Source organism: Myotis daubentonii, chromosome 11 (genome assembly GCF_963259705.1).
Source record: "Myotis daubentonii chromosome 11, mMyoDau2.1, whole genome shotgun sequence".
NCBI lineage: Eukaryota > Metazoa > Chordata > Mammalia > Chiroptera > Vespertilionidae > Myotis > Myotis daubentonii.
Genome location: NC_081850.1, coordinates 33,105,695 through 33,131,251, shown reverse-complemented (window position 1 = coordinate 33,131,251; position 25,557 = coordinate 33,105,695). Strand labels below are relative to the sequence as shown.

Below are 25,557 nucleotides of genomic sequence, written 5' to 3'. Positions count from 1 at the left end.
TCCAGACTAACGAGTTTTTCGAGATAGAGCCGTCTCTCGGCCGATTTTTTGCTTTTAGTTGCGAGCTAAAATTCGGGTTACGAGCCAGCTTCAGATACCCCACCACTAGTTGGCACAGCGAATGTCACAGTGAACGCCACAACATCAGCCCAGCATCAGTGTCTCACTCGTTCACTTTTTGATTTGACATATGAGTAATTTGAGTTACGAGCTCCGTCACAGAACGAATTAAACTCGTAAGTCAAGGCCCCACTGTATCTTAGGTGGCTGTTCTCCCTTTAACACGGGCATTTTGCTAAAAGATGAGAGAGGTGTCAAGCTAGAACTGTTTGAATCAGTGGTTCTCAACCTTGGCCGCACATTAGAATCACCTGGGAATCTTTTTAAAATACTGATGTCCAGGCCTCGTCCTCCGGTATTTCTGTTTCTTTGTTACTAATGTTGTGGCCCCAACCCATAACAAAAAAACAGAATTTCTGGAGGATGAGGCCCAGAAATCAGGATTTTAAAAAGATTCCCAGGTGATTCTAATGCACAGCCAAGGTTGAGAACCACTGGTTTGAATCATCAGGCTAAGCCCCCTCTGAAAGGGATTTTTTAAAAATATGTTTTTATTGCTTTCAGAGAGAGGAAGGAAGAGGGAGAGAGAGTTAGAAACATCGATGAGAGAGAAACATCCACCGACTGCCTCCTGCGCCCCCCTCACCCCCACTGAAAGGAATTGGTAATATGTTGTTGTCAGAAAAAAAGTAAGCCAGAGGAAAAAATCCAGCCTGCTGGTAAGTGAGAAGTGATAGGTAATCAAAGCTGACTTTAGAAGACTTATTTTTAGAAGAGTTCATGGGTCTTAAGAAGACTGAGTGAGTGGAGAATTCACCGGGAATAATAACAAAGCCAGCATCACAGGAGCCTAGCGAGAAGATTTATGAAACTTGTAGACCCTCCAGAAAACCAGATGGTATACCCTGAGCAGAACACACTTAGCAGTTTTAAATTGCAGTACACTATGGCAGTTGCAACATGATATCTTGGGCTCCCTCACAAGGTCACAGGTGGGGAGAGGTTGTTCATGCCCTTGTCACTGCTCCTCTGCAGGGGCAGTTGGGTTAGACCAGGTAAAAGCAGCGAGAAGTCAAGGTATTCTTCCATATCTCCTGCCGTCCCTTCCAGAAACGAAGTGACCTTGTGTCTCTGCGTAGCTGGAATCCTCTTTAGTTTCTGGAACTAATTTTCAGTTCAATGTCCCCCACTTGGTCTGCTTGCCAATTCCCTGGCTCTTTGGTGTTATCTTTTCTCTCCTCAGATCTTTCTTCAACCTTCAGTCCTGTCTTTCTCCCTATTCTCCCTTTGTTCTACATGCATGGGTTGTGGGGCCAGCTTGTGCCATTGTCTTATCACCACCTTGAAGGAGCTCAGAGGAAAGTAGAAGGATCCGTCAATATTTAGATGTGCCCTCTGCTGGTTGTCGGCAATGCAACATCAACATTCAAGTCTGGAAATGAAGTTTCTTTGTTTAATAAAAATTTGGTGTGGAGGCACTCACAGATAAGATAAAACACAAATAAAATGTTGCTGTATATTATAAAAGCCTTTAAATTCGACTGAATTGTGTTTGGTTTACCGTGGCTTGCAGGAGTGCAGTGGTTCTCAACTGGGGATGATTGTGTCCTCAAGGGAACATTTGGCAATATCTGGAGGCATTTTTGTTGTCACCACTTGGGATAGGTTGTGCTACTGGCATAGAGTGGGTGGGATCAAAGAATGCTCTTCAACATCCCACAGTGCAAGAGAGCTCTCTTCCCCACCTCCAACAAAGAATTGTCTGGCTTCGGTGAACCTAAGTAATAGGCCTGAGAAAGCTGAAATTGGACTAATAGAATTTTGGCGTTTGGAGCAATTTAGATATTAGTTGAGTAGTTCTCAACTTTGGTTGCCCATGGGATCACTTGGGAAGCTTTAAAATATTGACACTTGGGTCCCTAGAGATTCTGATGTAATTTAATTGTAGTCAAATCCTCATTTGGGGGGATGAGGAATCAGGTCCTGGGGGATAAGGTCTCAATTTTACAAAGTGACAGAGCTGGGACTAACATTTTCTTGGGAAACAGAAGGTAAGGAGCCTGTCTACACATAACACTTCAAAAAACAACAGCTGAGCCCTGGCCTGTATGGCTCAGTGTTGACAGTGTCAGCCCAAGCACAAAAGGGCCTCAAATTCAATTCCCGGTCAAGGCCATGTACCTGGGTTGCAGGTTCAACTCCCAGCCCCAGTTGAGTTGCACACAAGAGGCAGCCAGTCGAAGTGAGACATTGATGTTTCTTTCTCTTCTCCCCACCCCTTTCATTCTCTCTAAAAATCATTGGAAAAAATATCCTCAGGTAAAGGTTAACAAAAAAATAAATTTTAAAAAAAGCAAAAGCTGAAAATATCTTAAGACTTTAAAAAACTTAAAATCATTTTAAAAAATTATATTTTTATTGATTTCAGAGAGGAAGGGAGAGGGAGAGATAGAAACATCAATGGTGAGAGAGAATCATCGATTGGCTGCTTCCTACACACCCCCACCAGACATCGAACCCAAAACCCAGGCATGTTCCCTGACTGGGAATTGAACCATGACCTCCTGGTTCATAGGTTGATGCTCAACCACTGAGCCACACTGGCTGAGCCATATTTCACCTTTTTTTAAAAAAAATTATCTTTCATCTTAACTTTCTTAATTTCTTTGTGTATTTTCTTCTGCATTCACTCTGATTATTTCCTATATTTCCTTCATGACATCTATTCAAATTGTCATTGTTTCCTTCTTCACTGGGAATAAATTACCTATTCCATTCCAGCCCTTTTAAGAGCAATGTGCTGTTTTCTATCCACTTTTCTACAAACCGAGAGTATGGGCATGGTGTGAGGATAGGAAAGAGCTGGTCTGAGCTAAGTGCAGTCTTCAGTTGGGTTCTGTGGAATCTCTAAAGGGTGAGATTACAAAGCTCACTCCACCCAGCCAATGCTCTATCCCACTTCTTATTCATTCCTCTGACTCAGCACAATGCCCTGAAAAAATGACAAGCTCCGGCAGCCCCTCCTGTCTCTGCAAATCCTGACTTTGACTTTTCCCAGGGCTGCTTACTCACCTCTCACTTCATTTACAGTTGAGGATAATTAATGAGAGTTCCTATTGTTGCCTTACTTTTCTTCAGTGCTATGCTTCCCTGGTTACCCACCAAGTTTTGAAGTTTATGGCAAATCGGTCATCAATGAGATTGAAAGTACTCACAGTGCTTTCTCATGTTCAGTTACACATTTGGTAAATTTTTAAAAATTTTCTTCTATTTTTTGTTTTATCCAATAACCTTGTGAGTGAAGAGTCTCCAATCCTGCTTGGTTGTACCATCTTCACCTGGAAGTCTGCTTGTGCCTCCACTTAATATCTTAGGTCTGTTTTCTCATCTGTACAAATAGGAGGAAAGCCTACCACTACATGAAACTTCCTGAGGAAAATTCTGGCTCTCTTTCTATAAATTATTTGGGGACTAGTAATTCAAGAGTGGCTCCAATTAGAGCATCCCGTAATATACTTGTCTGGTTTTAAGTAGAGGTCTGTCATCAATCAGCTGTATATTTCAGATATTGGCTTTTTTTTTTTCTACAAAGGGCCAAATAGTACATATTTTAGACTTTGCAGGATACACAGTCTCTGTTGCAACACTTTCACTCTGCTGTTGTAGTATGAAAGTATTCATAGACAAAATGTAAATGAATGAGTTTGGCTGTGTCAAAACAACTTTATTAATAAACACTGACGTTTAAATTTAATATTTTTCTCACACGTCAGAAAATACTATTCTTTTGACTTTTTCCACCTGTTTAAGAAATGTACACACCGTTCTTTACTTACGGTCCATATAAAAGTAGTGTGCCAGATTTGGTCCATAGGCTATTGTTTACTGATCCTTGTCTATACCATCAGCACTCCCAGGAACTTGTTAGAGAGAAGAATCTGGACTTTTACAGCTCCTATTCAAATTTCCTTTGAGAGAGGTGCATTAGGAAATATAACCCAAAGGCCATCCTATCTGTACAGTCTTCTACTAATTTTAGACCTGTCTTTGAATCAAGTTCACCTACGAGAAGAATATTTACTTGGACCAACTCAGCTTAACTCTGAACAGAATCTCCTTCACTGAATTAAATTTTAATACTGTGCTTTCTCCTTTTACCAGTGGTCACTACAAAATAAAACTATTTCAGCGTTTGCACTAGCAAAACAAGTGCTGTTGAAAACCGTGTTCTCAAACACATCGCTCAGTGTTCCTGTGTCTGTTCCCCTGCACGGACTGTCAGGATTCAGCACTAGGAAATCCTTTTTCCTTCCGGATATTTTCACAGTTCTTTCTCTTAGCCAAGTACAATTCTTACCAAACTTCCCTCTTTACACTGACTTCTGGGAAGCTTACAGTCAGATTTATTCTCACTCACAACAAAAGTATTCATCTAAGGCAGTGGTTCTCAGCCTTCCTAATGCCGCGACCCTTTAATACAGTTCCTCATGTTGTGGTGACCCCCAATTTCATTGTTACAAATTGAACATAATTAAAGCATAGTGATTAATCACAAAAACAATATGTAATTATATATGTGTTTTCCGATGGTCTTAGGCGACCCCTGTGAAAGGGTCGTCCTACCCCCAAGGAGGTAGCGATCCACAGGTTGAGAACTGCTGATCTAAGGCCACTGTAAAGACAACCCCAGTGTCCCCAAATTAGGAGGCTACTGCAGGCCAATGTAGGTGAGAAAAGTAATCTCTGAAAAAATGAAGGACTTCTTTCTAAATCTGAGTCCAGATTTACTTTGAAGGCTCTCACTGCCCCTTACCCAGGTGTCTTAAAGGGCCACTGTTTTTGGAAGAGAGCTATTTTTTATGCTTCCTTGAAATAGATTATTCTCTTAGAAAAAATAAGTAAAGGAAATGTTGTCTGAGAAAGTGATGACCTGAAGAATCTCTCTGGAAGCTCATCTTGAAAGACTCACTTTCTGTGTTGGGTTAACTACACAGAGAAGTGCTAGGAAAAAAACAGAAGAAAAACTTGTCAGACCTGGCAGGCCATTACTCTGCTTTTCCTATGTCAAATCTAAGACACAGTGCACTTGTGACTTGCTTTTCACTCTGAGAGGCCATGTGCACACAGGTCCAACCCTTACTATCCTGCATGTACATGCCTGTACAAGATCTGATAGTTCACACAGCGCTCTGTAAATTTCCTAGGGAATGATACTCATTGACTCATCAAAGATTTGCACAATTGGAATCTTCTAGCACTCACAGAATAATTTCAATATTTTCATTGTCTGTATTTCAGAAGGTGTTTGGTTGTGTGTGTGTGTGTGTGTGTGTGTGTGTGTGTGTGTGTGTAGATTTGGGGGAAAAAATCCATACTTTATTCTCATCTACTTTGAATTTACACTTTGTCTCTATGTTTGGGTGAAAAGCTGCATCTTTGCTTTTCCTTTTCCTCTTATAAATACCCCATCATCTCTCCTGGGACCACAGTGGGACTCTGGTTGGTCACTCTGAATTAGGTTGTAGGTTTTCCATACTTCTAATTACTTAGGTCAGCTCTTAGTAGGTTAGTAGAAACATGATTGGTCTTTCTACCTTTGGGACTTGTCAATGTTTCTAAGATCTGAGCATTCAACTAATACTCCAGCTAGTTTTACTCCAGGAACCAAATGTATTGGATCAAGTTCAAATCAAAGGTTAAGAAAGTCCTTTCCCATGTTTGGAGTTTCCCATTCTCTCACCTGTAAAATTCCTGCTCCATTAAGTCCAACAGTTTTCCTTGAGTTGGCATTTGTTTGCTTCTTCGGCCTCTTTGTGGCTCACTGATCTACTTGGGCTTGTCTCTTGGCCATTTGGTACACATGCTGCTACACTGGGAGGGCCTGAGCCCTCCACTTGGGAAGAAGTGCAGCCATTACCTGCCTTTAGAAAACCAAATGTGAACCAGAGAAATAGAAGCCTCTGGGCCGCAATTGTAGGACTTCTAGAGAATCCCCCTTTTTCAGTTCTTCCGGTTGGATTCCTCCTTTCCATGAGTTGAGGGCCCCAGGGGATTGGGCCAAGAAGTTGATTTGCCAGATTTTTCTCCAAGCCACTCATCTTGCTTCTGGCCTGGGCAAATAGAGTCCTTCCAGCACACACACCATGTGGTCCAGGTCTCTAGGTTTAAGGGTGTCAGTTCCCAGCTAGTAAGAAGGGCAAATGTATGTTTAGAATCGTCTTCATCTTTCCCTCGAGCATCTGTGGTCAGTAAAGATGTGAGTAATCCTGGGATCATCAGTCTTCAACCCTTCTACCCTCTTTTCTCCCCTTGCCCTCTCCTTTTCTTCCCCTCTCCCTTTTTCTTCACCCCCTTTCTCTCCTCTACTGCTTAGGAACATAACTAACCTCATTCATCATATTCTCTACAGTTTTGCTCCTCCTATGCTGTCTGTCACAGTGGGTGACACCACTGTGTGTCCACGAGTTTCTGCCAAAACTAGATGCTGCATATTATCCATGCCTCTTCCCCCTTCCTCATCTTACTGTTTAGTCATGGAATCCCGCCCATTTTGCCTCATTTTTAACTCTTGCTCCTGTCCACTTCTCTCATCTCTACTTGCAATCATTCCCACAGCAGCTCCCACTCCTGCCCTGCCCTTCCTTGTCCTCCAGGTCTCCCTTATTCATTCCATCCCTGCAATTAGGGGACTCTCATCTGTGCTTCCACACATCTTGTACTTACTCATATGTAGAACTGCACCCCCCCCACACACACACTAAACAATAAGCTCCTTTTTTCTCTCCTTCATTCTTTTTTTTCTCACTCTTGTTTCCAGTGCCCAGCCCAGACCTGACACACAGTAGGCACCCAATAACTATTTGATGAGTGAGTAAATGAGATATATAAAAGAAATGTGGAAAGTTGAGCTTTTAACTGAGGAGAGATATTGAGGCTGCTAAGATAGTTTATAATTTTTTCTTTGCACACATTTTGAGACATTATTAACATTTCCATGTCTTTATTTTTTTAAGTTTGTAGCACCAATATATAGAATTAATGCTTTAAAAATAACCTGGCTGGTATGGCCCAGTGAGCATCGACCTATGAACCAGGAGGTCATGGTTTGATTCCCAGTCAGGGCACTTGCCCAGGTTCCAGGCTCAATCCCCAGTGGAAGGCATGCAGGAGGCAGCCTATCAGTGATTCTTTCTCATCATTGATGTTTCTGTCTTTCTCTCCCTCTCCCTTCTTCTCTAAAATCAAGAAAAATATATATTAAAAAAATAGTTACTGCCCTAACCGGTTTGGCTTGGTGGATAGAGTGTCGGCCTGTGGACTGAAAGGTCCCAGGTTCGATTCCAGTTAAGGGCATGCACCTTGGTTGCGGGCACATCCCCAGTGGGAGGTGTGCAAGAAGCAGCTGATCGATGTTTCTCTCTCATGGATGTTTCTAACTCTCTATCCCTCTCTCTTCCTCTCTGTGAAAAATCAATAAAATATATATATATTTTTAAAATAGTTACTAAGTGCTCTTTTGGGTATTTTTCATTCTGTGATCCACATTGTATTGAAAGAGACACTTAGAAAGAAAGCATGTGTTTTGAATTCCCTTTTCTTATGTGACTTTCATGGTGTCCCCCACGGTGCTAAGACCTATTAGTAGGCAGGCTTGTTTGGATCTGGGCATTGCCAGAGTTGGCAGAGTTGGCTCTTGGAGGAGTTAACCAGCTTGCTGGATTTGCTAGGTGAGAATGGTTCTTAGTAGGGCTGCCAGTAAATGTTGGAAAAAGATCAGTGCTAAGGGATCCAAAATGGAGACAGCAAGCCAGGAACAGGAAGGAGCTGGACCACCTTAGGCACGCAGGCTTGTCAGAGATACAGATGCAAACCCGGGTAGTGCAGATGGTATGACAGGGTCAGCCAAAGGATCTCACATCTGAACTAGGATTGGGTTGGGCATTTTAATGCTGGTTTATGCAAATGATAAAGAGTCTTTTAAAAGCCTTGGCTCCAGGAAGCCTGCTTAGTCCTGTCCATTCTTAAAAGAGCCTATTCTGAAGATGGCCAGGGATTTCCAACAGGTTTGTATAATCCCTTGTATTTCATTAGATACTGTGTTCAGATCTGCATCTGTATCAACGTATTTCTCATGATATACTTTCAAAACAGGATTTGAGGTGGCTTAGAATAAACACATAGATACACTAAGTAATACAGATTAAATGGCAGAAATCCAAGCAGAGAGGGAGAAAATTATTCTATTAAAAAGCTGTGGCTAAAGAAAGTAACATTTTTTCAAGAGCAAAGTTTGGCCCTGTGCTTTCTAGTAGCTGCAACAAAATAGGAGCTATATGAATTTTGTATTTTTATAACTTCTGAAATAGATCTAAACTTTTATCAGCTAAAAAAAGAGTATCTGTCCATCAGAACAGGACATTCTGTCTTAGCTATGAGCTCTGAGAGGAATTTGCTATGCAGATCTTTCTCTAAGAGGCATTGAGCAACATAATAAATTACTCAGATCTGTAGTAGCCTTATCAATGCTCTATCTTATTGACAGGTACTGTTCTGAAAGCAGAGGATTAAAATCTCTTGATCATGGTTACATTTTTACTTTATATCTGTTTTTATTTTATATACTTACTAGAGGCCTGATGCACAAAATTCGTGCAAGAGTAGGCCTTCCTTCCCCTGACTGCCTGCACTGGCTTCCCTCTGCCTGCTGGGAAGTACCCAGGACCCGAGCTTCCCTCACAGCCCCAGCTTCCTCTGGTAGGGTGCCTGGAAGGACATCTGGTCTAATTAGCATATTACACTTTTATTATTATAGATTGCTATATTTGGAATGTAAATTCAGGACTAATATTTTTTGCATTATTAATTATGGCTTCTATTAATATAATGTCCTTATTTATTGCTCTAAATGCTTGTTTCTCAATGCTTTGGCTGTAAAATTGGCATTATCAGATACAATAATCAAACCCTGAAATTGTCATCAGGAGTTTGCTTAAATTAGCCACATTTTGAGTATTTATTATCACAAATCTGTGCTCAATTGGTTTGATTTTCTTTTCTTCCTCCTGTCAGTGTTTTTATATTTTATACATGCATTGCTCTTATTTGTCAGTGGTGAACGTTGTAGGTTTATGAACTTTTTGTGGCTCTTGGACTATCTATTTTCTAGATGGGCTGTGCTAGTTAAACTCAGCACCAGCATGATATGTACCAGCCTCAGGCAAAAGTTAATTTAGAGTGAAGCTCGGAAATGGCTCCTCTATTCTCCTGGTTTATATATAATCTGATAAACTGTGCTAAAAGTGAACTGTCTTTTGAAGTAACACCCATTTACCAACCTCTTTTAAATACCTTACCAAAGAGTTTTTTAAACCTCTGGCTACTAATACTTAAATTCCTAATCACAATCATTACTGGAGACCTCGTGCATTTCCTGTAAGACCCTTTGGACTCTAAATTTTTGCATCTTCTCTGTCAACAAAATTGTGTGATGAAATAATTTTGTTTATAAATAATTTTTGCATCATTTTGAAATTCTTGGGAGTCTTAAATGTACTTTTTCAACTTTATTACTGCTTGATATTGAGAAAGGGAATAGTTTTGACATTAGTGGCAAAGCTGTCAAGATATTGCATGATTTATTCCTAAGTTATCAGGCACAAAGTCTCACCAAAATGTTGACAGTTATATTTTATGTACTACATCCAACATGTGGAAGTAACTTTAGCTCATTAAATGGATATTTCTGGATCCATTCTTGGATCTATAGGAACATGAAAAATCAGACAAAAGCAGAAATGAACAGAAATATTCACTAATTTATGGTGGCTGATGATAAAATTGGGCCTTTGGGGGAAGGTCATGGGAGAATGTTTCAATAGGCTGAAGAAATACGGGTAATGAAAATGTGGTTGCATACGAAGACCTTCCTAAACTTAAGGGTTGTTAAGTCTTCCAGTCACTTTTTAGGTGCCAACGGAATTTTTTTTTTTCTTAAGAGAATAAGATACACATTTGGCCAAGAGGAGCCGTAGGGCTTTTCTATTCAAAATGTGGTCCACAGACCAGCAACTTGAATATCTCCTGGGAGCTTGTTAGAACTGCTGGGACTCCATCCACCACAGAGCTACCAGTCAGAATCTACATTTTAACAAGATGCCCAGGGTATTTGTCTGCATGTTAAAGTTTGAGAAGCAAATTGCCTTGGAGCACTGTTCTCAAACTTGGCTGCACATGATGGGCACTTCCAGAGATTCTGACTGAGTAGGTCTGAGATGTGTTCCTGACGTTGGGTATTTTAAACTTCCCAGAAAATTCTAATGTGTAGTGGTATTCACTGCCTTAGAACTGGCTCCATAGCTTATAGATATGACTCAGATACAGTTATCAGAGGGGAGGAATGCTGGGGTGCTGGGTGAGCTAGGTGAAGGGATTAAACAAAATTAACCTCATAGATACAGACAACAGTATGGTGATTACCAAAGGGTAAGGTGGTGTGGAGGGAGAAGGAAGAGGGAAAATGGAGGATAAATGATGAGGGGAGGAGACTAGACTTTGGGTGGTGAACACACAATACAATATACAGATGATGTATTACAGAATTGTAAACTTGACACCTATATAATTTTATTAACCATTGTAACCCCAATAAATTCAATAATAATAAGAAAAAAGAGGAAAGGAAGTTGAGCTCTGAAAGGGAGAATGAATATTGGTGGCAATCAATAGTTTTTGCCAGTGGTTTTGGCTATTGCTTTTTTTATTTCCTATGAACCTTTTCTGAAAATGTGTATAGAAAAAAAGAAGACATATATATAAAGAAGTAATATGCAAATGAGGTCGGGACTCCATAATGGTCATGACCAGCTCAGGAGGAGGGGCCAGGCTTGGTCCTAAGCCTGAGAGAACAACACAGAGGTGCACCTGCTCCAAGCTTCCACGGTGTGGCTGGGGGCAGGTCCCTAGCAGACACACACACACACACACACACACACACACACACACACACACCACCTGCTCTGAGCCTCCACGGCCAGACTGTGGCTTAGGCCCACTCCCCATGGGACATCCCCTGAGGGCTCCCAGACTGTGAGAGGGGGCAGGCTGGGCTGAGGGAGCTCCACCCCCCAGTGCAAGAATTTCATGCACCGGGCCTCTAGTTTTACAATAAAACTCCCACTAATTAAGAAAAAAAGAAAAGAATGAATGAAAGGGTGCAAATCTTCCCATGACAGATATGGTTGCCAAATAAAACACAAGATGCCCAGTTAGATTTGAACTTCAGATAAACAATGAATAAACTTCAGATAAGCAACATCAATGTTTGTGACCTACACTAAAAATGTATTCTCTCTCTCTCTCTCTCTCTTTTTCTAAATTGGGCAACCCCAGTCATAGGAGATTCTTTAAAATAAAAGCTATTCCTTAGGAATGTTTGAAAAGGTCTGAGAAGAAGGAAATAGTCTGTGTCTGAGTCACTACACCTATCTTCTGAAGGTGGAAGAATTTATTTGCATTATAGTATGTATTTTGCAGTATTTGTATAACTTAAGCCCACAGGCTGTGTAGACAGGGCCACTCACAGGCCTCATGGCCACTGGTCAAGGAACCTCAGCAGTGACCCTCCAGGTAGGGGACTAGAGAATATATACCTCATCTTAATTCTCCTTCCTCCCTCTGTTCTCCTATAGGGGCTCTCAGGTGATCAAATCCAGGCCAGCCTCCCAGTTGCAGGGAGGGTGGAGAAGAACAGAGAGTCTGTGGAGAGGCAAATGGAAGACTCAAGCCCAAATACTTCCTCTATGCCTGTTAATAATTTTACATAGTCATCTCCTTTGATCCACACAGCAGTTTTACAAATAAGGAAAGCACTATTAATGACCTCTTTTACTGATGTAGTAAGGATTAGTGATATTGAATAACTTACTTTGGGGTCACATAGCTAGTAAACAGTGCTAGAATCCAAAAATATCAATTCTCCTCCATATCACTGTACAAGACTCCCTGGTGACATCTTTTCATTGTTTATTTATTTATTTATTTTTATAAAAATTTATTTGACCCCTGACCGGTTTGGCTCAGTGGATAGAGCGTCGGCCTGCAGACTGAAGGGTCCCAGGTTCGATTCCGGTCGAGGGCATGTACCTTGGTTGCGGGCACATCCCCAGTGGGAGGTGTGCAGGAGGTAGCTGATCGATGTTTCTCTCTCATCAGTGTTTCTAGCTCTCTGTCCCTCTCCCTTCCTCTCTGTAAAAAATCAATAAAATATATATATTTTTAAATTTATTTGAGCCAAACTATGGCATATGCTAGGAAACAAAATCTCAAATGCTCCTCATTGTTATTCTTTTTTTTTTTTAATTTTCATGGTGTTTTAAAATTTTCATTGTTTACGTCTTATTGCCAATTATTGAAAAATCACTCCAGACCTAGTTTAGCAGCTTGTATATGTGCTCACTGAATGTTTGTTAATTTTCTGTTTGATTTCTGTTGTTCAGGTGGCAGCAGTAGCAGGAAGTCCAGGTCTAAGAATTAGGTCTGTCAGTTGTTTCCTTAAAGGAAAGCCAGTAGAAGAAGACACTTGACTCAGAGTCCATAGTTCACCTGGCATAACGGAAGGCTCATCCAGAAAAGAATGTCAGATATCCCAGAGTAATTTTATAGACTCTTAGACTTGGAGGGACCTTAGAGAACCCCTATTACTTTTAACTGAGGCGTGATTCCTCTTTGCAACTCAGTTCATCTCCTTGTGCCCAGGGTTGTCTTAGTCTAAGTAAACACGCCAAGAGAGTGTCTGACCAAGAGGTTTAGGGAAGGGCCCATAACTTCCTTGAGTGATTCTTTTTACTACCCAAGAATTCTGTTTCACTGCTGAACTTTGATGAGCCTTGGTCTTGGTTTGTCCAATAATAACATGGATGTGGGTAATGTAAGATAGATTGATGTTCTTGAAAATCTATAGTCCTTCCTGAAGAAGGTGCCGTTGTGCTGTTGAAATAAGTTGGAGCAAACTTAGACCCCCTAAGTTAAACTAGTTAAACCTCTGCTGATATATATAAATGTCAGAAGATGGAATGTGAATTGGGAGCTTTCATTGTGAGTCAGAACATGGAAGGTTATTTAGTTGGTGCAGCGATTTTCACCATGTGCCGCAAGAATTTTTAAAATATGCAATACCTGACCATTTAGTCAGGGACACTGACCTCTTTTCCCTTAGGTTGGAGAGAGAGAGAGAGAGAGAGAGAGAGAGAGAGAGCAAAATTATACCTATTTTTTTGTCAGATTGGCAAAAAATATATTTTTTGGTGTGCTACAGGATTTTAGTAATTAGTTTATGTGTGCCATGAAATGAAAAAGGTTGAAAATCACTGAATTATGTGTAATATAGTGTGGAAAGTGGAAATAATGGAATGGAAACAGTTTTTATTTCTGGGAAATAAAACAGAAAGAGATAAAAGCCAACTAATTTTTTTTTTTAAAAAAAAAAAGTCAAGCCCATCACCCACAAAAGCAGGGGTTTTCTCTTTTACTTGGGTTTTTAATTAATTTATTATTATTATTATTTTTAAAATATATTTTATTGATTTTTTACAGAGAGGAAGGGAGAGAGATAGAGAGTTAGAAACATCGATGAGAGAGAAACATCGATCAGCTGCCTCCTGCACATCTCCTACTGGGGATGTGCCCGCAACCCAGGTACATGCCCTTGACCGAAATCGAACCTGGGACCCTTCAGTCCGCAGGCTGACACTCTATCCACTGAGCCAAACAGGTTTCGGCTAATTTATTATTTTTAATATATATATTTTAATTTATTGATTTGAGAGAGAGAGAAAGATAGACATCGATTTGCTGTTCTACTTATTTATTCATTCTTTGTTTATTTTTGCATGTGCCCTGGCCAGAGATCGAACCCGAAACCTTGGCATATGGGCAACTCTGTAACCTACTGAGTTACCCAACCAGGGATCTTACTTAGGTTTTTGAATCATTATTTTTGCAGTAAAGATATTTTTAATTCAGTGTGTAGTGCTCTTAGAATTTCATAAGTTATTTTCATTATGAAATTTAATTTTATATATTTTGTACAATTATATATTTACTATTTTCTTTCCTCTTTGTGTTTAAGGTTTTTAAAAATATATATATTTTATTGATTTCATAGAGGAAGAGAAAGGGAGAGAGAGATAGAAATATCAATGAGGAGAGAGAATTATTGATTGGCTACTTCCTGTATGCACCACACTGGGGATCAAGCCCACAACCTGGGCATATGCCCTTGACTGGAATTGAACCCAGGACCCTTCAGTCCACAGGCCAACACTCTACCCACTGAGCCAAAGCGGCTAGGGCAAGGTTTTTCTTTGTTTTGTTTTATGTTGTTGTTGTTTTTAATAGCAAAGAAGATATTTTGAGTTCAAAGCTCAGTTATGTGAAAACTGAGTTTCACAGAATTGGCAGAGGGGGTCAATTTGGGAGGAAAGGTGTGGCTAAAAACTTTGATTCCGGTCAAGGGTCTGTACCTGGGTTGCAGGCTTCTCCTCGGCCCCTACCCTGGTTGGGCTCATGCAGGAGGCAACCAATCAATGTGTTTCTTTCACATCGATATTTCTCTCTGTCATTCCCTCTCTCTTCCATTCTCTCTAAAAAGCAATGGAAAAAAGGATGAGGATTTTAAAAATATAAAAAAAGGCTGTGAGATGAAATGGAGCCTGGACGAAAAGGGGCTTCCTTTCCAGCTTTGAGCTTTGTAACAAAGCTTCTAAAGATAATACCTAAGTCTTTAATGTCTAATTCTAGTGAAAAGAAAAATAACTTAAGGAATGGCTCAAATGGTGGAAACTGCAGGTTGGGAAAGTGGATAATCCCATTGGAGTCTGGGTGATTAGGGGGACTAAATGGCCGTTGTGGTAGCCCTTAAATCATACAAAGTCAATGAGTTAGCTTAGTCTGCCTGCTTGCAAGATCAACCCTGGATAATGCTGTGACTTATTGTTGGCAAATAAGTAAGGTGACCAACTGACTTGGTTTGTTGAAGACTGTCCCCTTTTTATCCTATCTTGGGGAATCCACAGTCTTGGGCAAACCAGTGAATTTGGTCCCCTATAAGACCCAAACGTATATAGATATTATATACATTATAAGAGAATTACAGTCTCTTAATTTTAACATTTATACAACTGCTAACTTGGTCTCTAGTACCTGTGAGGAATAGAGAAATCTATATATATAAAAAGCCAGAGACCAGAACACTGTGATGACTGGAATGACCAGTTGCTATGACACCCACTGCGGCCAGCAAACCAGCCCAATTGGGGGTGGGGCTGGCTGGCCAACCTCCTTTGACCCCTCCCCCTGGCTGGCCCCACTCTGGATTCACCCCTCCCACCCCAATCAAGGGTGGGGTGGCTGAACAACCCCCCTCTCCCCCCCCCCCCCGCCAGCCCTTCCTCCCAGCTGGCCCCACCCCCGATTTGCCTGCCCTACCCTGATTGGCCCACAGCCCCTCCCCCCAGCCAGCTCCACCCCTTATTGGCCCCTCCACTCCAATCAGGCCACTGGCCCCTATCGGCCCCCCTAACCCCATTTGGGGGCAGGCTGGCCGGCCAACCTCCCACCGGCTCCTCCTCCCAACAGGCCCAGCCCCGATCTGCCGATTGGGGCTGGGTTGGCCGGATCCCACCCACTCGTGCACGAATTTGTGCACTGAGCCTCTAGTTATTAAATAAGTAAACAGCTAGCTCAGTTTTGGAGGATGTCAGCTCTGCTATCTCATTATGATAAGGCAATATCACAACCAGTAGAGAACTCCCAAATGTGGCTATATAAATAACAACAATTATATAACTAACCTTCCTTGGCTTAAACCACTAAAACATTGCCACATTTTAGCTTCACGTGTGGAGATAATGCCTTACATCTGGAAAGATGTTGCATTACACACATACAACAAATGATTTTTATTTTTCTTGTTTAGTATACTTTTGTTTTAATCACAGGTTCCATCAGTTTTCACCATATTAATTGAAGACAGTTGGTTTGTTTTTGCAGAATATAATTTAAATGAATACCTGTTGCTATTGTTTACAAAAAGCACTACATATACTGTTATTTATTTTTAAAACATATTTAAGAAAACATCCTTTTATTTATAGCTCACCTGCATATAATATAAACTTTGGAGAGTTAGCATCATCTATGACGATTATAAATAGAGAGAGAGGAGATGAAGAGTGGAGAAGGAACCAACAAATGGCTGCATGCTGGCCTTCTAATGCCTGATGTGCTGCATTTATTTATCATGAGAATGTAGAGACAGCAAGACTATTTATGAATCACAAATCAATAATAATTCCAACTAAAGTCATACATTTAAAAAATTAAAAGCGCATTACTAAATATTGTGGGTTAAGGAGAAAAGCAAATGGAAATTATAAAACATATAAAGATGAGTGGACACAAAAGCATTACTTTACAAAATCTGTGGATTGTAGTCAACATGCTGCTTAGAAGGAAACCTATAGCCTTAAATATATGTATTAGAAAATAAGAAATACTGGAAATAAGCAAATTTTCAAATAAAAATTTAACAGCCCAGTCCAAGAATTAAACAAAAAGAACAAAATGAACACAAAGAAAAGGGAAAATATAAAAAATCTAATGGCAGAAAATATGCAATAGAAAAGGATAGTGCCCTAGCCGGCTTGGCTCAGTGGATAGAGCGTCGGCCTGCTGACTGAAGGGTCTCAGGTTTGATTCCTGCCAAGGGCACATGCCTGAGTTGTGGGGTTGATCCCCAGTGGGGGGTTTGCAGGAGGCAGCCTATCAATGATTCTCTCTCATCATTAATATTTCTATCTCTCTCTCCTTCTCCCTTCCTCTCTGAAATCAATCAATAAATATATTTTTTTTTTAAAAAAAGAGAAAAGGATAGTAAAGTCAGCTGAACCTGAAGAAGTCCTCCTTTTATGTAGAACTCTCAGCTTCCCAGACTTTGACTCAGATACTCACCTCACAGCCCCAGGGATATGGGTTATGTATGTTGAAGAGGAGAAAGAAAGAGAGCAGGGAATCCATGATTGTGCCTCTGCATGGAGGACTGCAGAAGGAGAATAATAACTAACATTTATGAAGATCTCTGTGTCAAGAAATAAGCTAGGCAGGTTATATACATTTTTTTAGTTTAATAATATGTCTTCCTCATTTACAGATGAAAGTATTGAAGCACAGGGTGGGTTAGTAGTTCCCTCAGCTCACCAGACAGTATGTAACGGAGCTTGGATTTGAACTCTAGAAGGGCTATTGGAGTTTAATTTACAACATGTCAGTTGCCATTGGTTTTAGAAACATCTTGTTTTGAAAACTCATACCTGTTTGGTAAGGTCATGGGGCTATTAGTCATTCACATTATTTTTTTAATACCTCACCCGAGGATACGTTTCTATTGGTTTAGAAAGAGAGGGAGAGGGAGGGAGGAAGAGAGGAAGGGAGAGAGAGAGAGAGAGAAACATGGATCGGTTGTCTCCTGTATGCACCCTGTCCCAGGATTGAACCCGAAACCTGGTATGTGCCCTGATAGGGAATTGAGCTCCACAACCTCTCAGTGTATGGGATGACACTCCAACCAACTTAGCCATCCTGGCCAGGGCCAGTCATTTACATTTTAGAGTGAAATGGTTTAAACAGATTGCTTTCTTCTTTACACCTAACTAACATTATCTGTATTGAAAGAATGGGGCATTTGAGGTGGTTTGAGAGAGAGAAGTAATGCAGTAGAGTGGTCCTGTTTGGAGACTAAGTAGGAATATAAGGCAGCTGAGGTCTGGATGAGATGGTAAACAAGAGTACAAAAGGGGAAGTGGGAAGATGTCAAAGATAAATCTAAAGATTTCAAAATTCTGACTAGGGTTAGCCCCACCCTTAAGAAGAGAAAGACAGGTTCTTCCTCTTTCTTATACAGATCAGTCCAGTATTCCCAGGATCAAGAGGTCCAGGCCCACAAGACTTTGCTAGGGAAAATAGATTTGGAAGGGACTTTAGAGTCCATCCATCCCACTCTCCACCAGGCCTCCCCTACATCCATTCACTACCTAAAGTACCCCCGACCATTTTTGCTGAACAAAGTGATAAGAAACTTGCTTTTTTACCGGCTAGCGAGTGTCCATTTTGGGCTTGAGATAATTGTTAAAAAGTCCTACCAATCATTAGCAAAATTTTGTCTTCCTCAACTTCCCCTCTTTGGTCCTACTTCCGTCCTCTGGACTTGCTCAGTCTGTGTGGTATTTATTTAAATGGAATTTTGTCTGTCATGTACTGTTGTTTTTGGCTGATTTGCTAAGTTAATTAGATCCCTCAGTAAACTCAGTGCTTTTAGATCAAGGTAAATTCTGGTAAAATGTTCGATTAATTATCATTATTATTTTTAAATATATTTTTTACTCATTTCAGAGAGGGAGAGGGAGAGAGAGAGAAACGTCCTCTACTGGGGATGAGGCCTGCAACCCTGACATGTGCCCTGACTGGGAATTGAGCTATGACCTCCTACTTCATAGGTTGATGCTCAACCACTGAGCAACACCATCCAGGCCGTATCAGTTATTTGTTCAGAAAGATTTTGACTCTACTTTGTTTAAAAGAGAAAAAAAGAAAATGCTCTAACTTAGAGATTCATTCTGTGAGAATAGGTTTATGTACAAATCCATAGAGTAATTTGCATTTGAAAACCCCTATAAGTATGCTGTCTTATTGATAGGCATTGCTTGAAAGCTACTTTTTTTGTGTGTGGTATAATAAAGTAAACATGAGAAGAGGCGAACATGTTCCATTTCACTTTTATTTATTTTTCAATTACAGTTTACATTAAATATTATTCTGTATTCGTTTCGGGTCTACAGCACAGTGGTTAGACAGTCAAATACTTACAAAGTGTTCCCACGATATTCTAGTACCCACCTGGCACTATGCATAGTTCTTACAATATTATTGACTATATTCCCTGTGCTGCACTTTACATCCCTGTGACTGTGTTGTAACTACCAATTTGTACTTTTTAACCCCTTTACCTTTTTCACCCAATCACCCTACCCTCTCTTCTCTGGTCTGGCAACCATCAGTCTGTTCTCTGTGTCTATGAGTTTGTTTTAATTTTATTCACTTATTCTGTTCTTTAGATTCCACATATAAGTGAAATCATATGGTATTTGTCTTTCTCTGACTGACTTATTTCACTTCCATTTAACTTTTAATTTTAAAAAGTAACAATTAAAATGATACTGAGGTACCTTTTCATTTCTATCATTTGGTTGTAAAACAAAGCAACACCCATGGTAATATTCAATATTTGTTAGGAAGAGGTAAGACGAGTACTCTCATACATTATTATTGGCATTACAAAAGTCTTTTATAAATCAATTTAGCAATATCTATTAAGAAATTCTAAAATATATATATCTTTTGGCCAAGTAGAATCTTCTGGGAGTTTGTACTAAGGAAATAATCAAAAGTTTTAAAAAATATCTGATGAAAGTTTGCAATCTGTTATAAGAAATTTATTTATAATAGCAAAAAATTGGTCACAGCCTAAAAATCTAACAATAGGAAATGGTTAATTATATTATACCCACTCAATGGGAGATTAGGCTGCCATTACAAATAATAATTATGAAAAACAAAAACACTGTGTAATTTAGATGGTCCTACTGGGAAAATATTCCATTGGTATGGAAGCAAAAAATTATTGAGACTCACTAGTTTGTAGCACATGAAAAATTATTACAGTATATTAAAAATCATATATACAAAGAAATTCACTGAAATGATTATGATAGAAAGATGAGAGAATAATTTTATAATTAACTAGAGGCCCGGTGCACGGATTCATACAATGATGGGGTCCCTTGGCCTGGCTTGCAGGGATCAGGCCAAAACCAGCTTTCCAACATCCCCTGAGGGGTCCCAGATTGCAAGAGGGCAGTTCTCGGGTGACGCACCCTGGAATCTGGCTCCCTCCTCTCTGGTTCCAGGTGCGTCACCTGAGAACCCGCAGCTGCCAAGTCAATGCATCTTGGCAGCTCTTGTGTTCAGCATCTCCTTCATTCAGCGTGTGCCCCCTGGTGGTCAGTGTGCATCATAGCTACCGGCTGGCCAGTTGAACGGTTGGCTGGTTGGCCGGTAGCTTAGGCTTTTATATATATAGGTCAAGATAGTAACCCAGTACCTCATTTTTTAACCAAAAAGTGCTATATAAATTAACTAGAGGCCAGGTGCATGAATTCATGTATGGGTGCGGTCCGGCAGGCCCACCCCGACACCCATCGGGCAGGGCTGGTGGTGGGGTCTAATGCTGGAAGCTATAGCTTACCCCAGCTGGATCTAATTACACTTTAAGGATGGCCAGAAGAAAACCCACAACAGAACTGTTTTGCATTTCACATGCCATGAGATGAAGTTGTTTTTGTGTTGCTTGCAAATGTATATCAAGATGGATGATGGCCCTTTAATGATTTTTGCATTCTTCCTGGGGCTCTGCCCTCAGTTTCCCAATATGATCTTCATGTCTGTTTGTTTAAAAGTTTTTCTGTTTTTGAATGTGCCTACCCTTCACTGATGCCCCTGGCGGCCTGCGGGTCCTCTTCGCTGCCCCTTTTAAAGAGAGATTGAGCCGAACCGGTTTGGCTCAGTGGATAGAGCGTCGGCCTGCGGACTGAAAGGTCCCAGGTTCAATTCCGGTCAAGGGCATGTACCTGGGTTGTGGGCACATCCCCAGTGGGAGATGTGCAGGAGGCAGCTGATCGATGTTTCTCTCTCATCGATGTTTCTAACTCTCTATCTCTCTCCCTTCCTCTCTGTAAAAAATCAATAAAATATATTTAAAAAAAAAATAAAGAGAGATTGAAAGCTCACCTAATCTGCAAGGCACCAAAATTTCACAAAATCCCCACCCAGCCTATCTACATTCCTCACAAAGGGCTACCATCCCGTTAATGCTTAGATCACCTTTTTGGTCACTTGGAAGGTCTCCTGGGGCTGCAGGCCATGGAGGGAGAATTCCACACTTTGGCTGCAGTATTAGCAGAGCCCTTTGGAGACTCTGGTTGGGGACAGAAGAGACTGATAATTATTTCTTGTGCTTTCACTAAATGTACATGCACCAGGGAGCCAGGCAGTGATTTAGGGGTGCTGGGGGTTGCTTGGGGGTGGGACTGGCTGGGGCGAGAGTCTGCGGTTATTCTGGTTGTTCTGCCATTTGGTCGCTGGGCATTTATTATATAGGATTTTCCTCTGGATTATTGCCAAGAACTCCATCACTAACCTAGACCAGCAGAAATATAGAATTATTACTATAATCTTGTTGGAAATGTAACAAGAATGTAAATGTGAAAATCCCTTTTCTAAAAATTAAGGGTCTCAGGGATGTACCCAACCTTTATTCCTTCCCGTGTGGTTCCTCTAACAAAGCTGGAGAGAGACCAGAGAGTAGAGAGGGGCTTTTCCCAAAGCAGATTATTGAAGTATCAACAAAATGCTAACAGGTAACCAAGTCCCCTTCCCCCTTCTCTAGAATACCCTGCTCACTGTAGCCTGTGCTCTGGGAGGAAAAAGTACTACTGTGCTTGGTTGCAAATGAAAGGGAGGAAAAGGTTAGAGATGCTGGGAGAGTGAAACTCTCCTGGCCCTCTGACACCCAGAGAAGAATTCAGAGCTGGGCTATATGAGTCTTTGGCCAGTGAAGAGGAAGGCAGATTGCTTAGTTAAATATAAGCCCTTTTCCCACTCTTGCTATTTCTACTGGGATCTTACAGAAACTTTAGAATTTTTACACATTTTGGTTGATTCTTTTACTCCATTTTTCTTCTCCAACTTTATTATGAAAGACTATCTAGTGTTTCCAATTTGTCTGGTCCCATTAATAGTAGTAAGAAACATTGTCTATTGATTATTTGAGTCTCCACAGCCCTTGGTCATTGCAGACTGTGGGACCGAGAGTTAATTTAAGGGCATGACTCTGCCAGTCAGTTTTCATGCATGTGTGTCACTCAACACACAAAAATTTGGCATATATTAGTCAGCTATTGATACACTGAATCTGAGTAACAGCCAGCCCCCAAACTGTGGCTTGTAATGAGCTAGGATTGTTGTGCTTCTGTTGCAGGTTAGCTAGGCAGCAACTCTGACTTCTACAACTTTAGACCAAGGCCCTCTAGCAGGGTACCTCCCTGGGGTCATGTCTCACAATCCCATTAGTTACTTGAGGCATATTTTTTTTTCCTGGTGGGTCAACAAGCGCAAGAGACCAAGTCAGACCACTTACTAAGGGCTGTACTCATGCCTGCCTTTATGCAGTAGGCCAAAGCAAGTCACATACATGATTGTACCCAATGTCAGTGCAATGGGGGAAATCTCCCATCAGATGTTCACATGGCAGAGGGAGATTTGAGAACAATGGTCTAAACTGCCACAGGGGACAATATGTAAATGAACTAATTCAAATATTCAAAAGGAATACCCACTGACTTGCAGAATAAGTAGTATTGTTTCCATGTGTGAAAAATTATCCCATTTTTACGTATAGACTAATGAAAACTTAATAAATCAGCTCAGTTGCCCTATATTTCTTTCTTTTTTAATTTATTGATTTTTTTCTCTACTTTCCTTTTTTTTTTATTGCTTAAAGTATTACAAAGGGTATTACATATGTGTCCTTTCCCCCCCCCCCCCTTTGACAGTCCCCTAGCCTCCCCTACCCCCCAGTGTCTTATGTCCATTGGTTATGCTTATATGCATGCATACAAGTCCTTTGGTTGATCTCTTACACGCCTCCCTCCTGCCCCCCAACCCTCCCCGGCCTTCCCGCTGCAGTTTGACAATCTGTTTGAGGCAGCTCTGCCTCTGTATCTATTATTGTTCAAAAGTTTATAATGGTCTCTATTATCCATGAATGAGAGAGAGAGGAAGGGAGAGAGAGAAACATTCATTTGTCGTTCCACTTATTTATGCATTCATTGGTTGATTCATGTTTATGCCCTGACTGGGGATGGAACCTGCAGCCTAGGTATGTGCCCTTGACTGGGAACCGAACCCTTCAGTGTGCAAGCTGATGCTCTAACCACTGAGCACACCAGCCAGGGCTCCTGAACCTTTTTGAAGAAACTACTGAAGGATGAACCTCATAGATAAACAGAGAAACTATGGCAAAGTGACTGGTGAATGTTGAATCTCTTTTGGTGTAGAATGGAGTGAATGTGGAGGTTATAGCTACAGAACAGAATGTAAATTTTTGAAAGAAACAATGTAAGTTACAAAATGGGCCAGACGCGAAGGGAGAAGTCCCAGACGCTTGTCCTCTACCCAGAGCCCGTATATCTTGGGTGTCACAGTCTGTGAGAATGCCTTTCCTCCTGGATCCAAGCCTCCTCTCCGTAGGGATGTGGTCCATCGGCGCGGGGGCCCTGGGGGCTGCAGCCCTGGCGCTGCTCTTGGCCAACACGGACTTATTTCTGTCCAAGCCCCAGCGAGCAACCCTGGAGTATCTGGAGGAAATAGACCTGAAAACTCTGGAGAAGGAACCAAGGACTTTCAAAGCAAGGGAGCTCTGGGAGAAGAAGGGGGCTGTCATCATCGCTGTGCGGAGGCTAGGCTGCTTCCTCTGTCGAGAGGAGGCTGCGGACCTGTCCTCCCAGAAGCCCAAGTTGGATGAGCTGGGCGTGCCCCTCCACGCCGTGCTGAAGGAGCAGGTCAGGACCGAAGTGAAGGACTTACAGCCTTATTTCAAAGGAGAAATCTTCCTGGATGAAAAGAAGAAGTTCCACGGCCCCCAGAAGCGGAAGATGATGTTCATGGTCCGGGCCCGGAGCCGAAGCTTCTCCGGAAACCTGGGAGGCGAAGGCTTCATCCTCGGGGCGTTTTTGTGGTGGGATCAGGAAAGCAGGGCATTCTTCCTGAGCACTGAGAAAAGGAATTTGGAGATAAAGTAAACCTAGTGTCTGTTCTGGAAGCTGCTAAGAAGATCAAACCACAGACTTCAGCTCAGGGATAACTAGGGGCTCACCTGTGTCCCCAGGATGTCCGGTTTCCACGCGTGCCACTTAGGCCATCTTCTTAGTCTAGATCATTAATTGGTTTAACTGTGCGCTGTTTAGTAAGACAAAATAGGCCCCAATAACACTGATAACCTAAGATCTGAGTAAGGGGTATTTCAGCTAAAACCTGGCAAACACGAGGCTTAAAATTGGCTGGAGCACCACATTACAAACGTATATGGTGTTGGAGGTGCTGTTATTTGAAATGAGTTTACTTTCGTGTCTTTAAAAATCTAGGGAAATTTGGTGATTGACTAGAAGATTAAGGATAGAAGGCTTTTGGCTTGTGTGTTTTCTATAATGACTTGTTAAATAACGTTAAAGTAATAACGTAAAGGAACTGACGTGCTCTGGATGGCTTGATAAAGGTAGATCATAAAATGAAAAAAAAAAAATGGTCCTAATACTACCCATTTTTTTAAGCTCAAATGACATCTACTTTAAGAGAACATCCTTTGTGGGGAGGCAGAGATAGCTTCAAATAGCAACTTTAATACTTAGTGGTTATATTATTTTGGGCCAGTTAACTTGGCTAAATTTCATTTCTTGTCTGTAAAATAGAGATAACACTTACCTAATAAAATGTACTGTGGGACCGAGAGTTAATATAAGGGCAATAATGAAAAGTTCATTCATTCAATAGATATTTATTGGCTTCTATCACATTATCTGGCACTGTCCTAGATGCTAGGTATACAGTATGAATATAATAAACATGGAGCTCACCTTCTACTTAGGGGAAGACAGACAAATAAATAAATGAAATATATTATACGTGAAATGATAATAAGTGCTATAGAGAAAAACAAAACAGGGGACTGGTGTGACATTGCAATCTCAATTGTATCACACCTGAATGAGGTGATGGAGCAAGCCAGGTGAATTGGAAAAGAGCCCAGCAAGGTCACTGCCCTAATTCCTGGCTGTAACTGTGCTTACTGTTATTTATATCTCTTGTAATGACCCACATTAGCATTCCTGAAGCAGCAGCTCTGACTTCTACAACTTCAGACCAAGGCTTTCCAGTGGGGTACCTCCCTGGTTGCACTTTGTAACCGAACCACAAGTAGCCCTGACTGGAGCTGTTTCCTACAGAGGCCCTGGATATATATATATTTTATCTAGCATGCCCTTAATAATAGCCCTTTCTCTCCATTCCTCTCCTAATTCTAACGCAGGGGCTGGATGGCTGGGCTGGAGGGAAATCTTGAACAAAACCATTCTGTGCTGAACTAAGTTATCGCTCATCACACCTCCTGATACTTATCATTTTCTCCAGGCTAAATTTCTGCAACTCAAATTCTTCCCTTAAGGTGCGATACCTCCATATCCAGGCCTCTCTGCCCAATGAGTTAAGTGGTAACTTGTTTCCTGGTACCTTAGCGGTATTATTAGTATGGAGGATTCGGTCACCAGTCGTCAT

General features: G+C 41.1%; 1 pseudogene; it reads left to right on the top strand.

Annotated features, from left to right (window-relative positions):
• The window catches only part of LOC132211938 (peroxiredoxin-like 2A), a 92,339-nt pseudogene extending 67,810 nt beyond the window's left edge, over positions 1 to 24,529 (top strand).
• Positions 24,530 to 25,557: the final 1,028 nt, after the last annotated feature.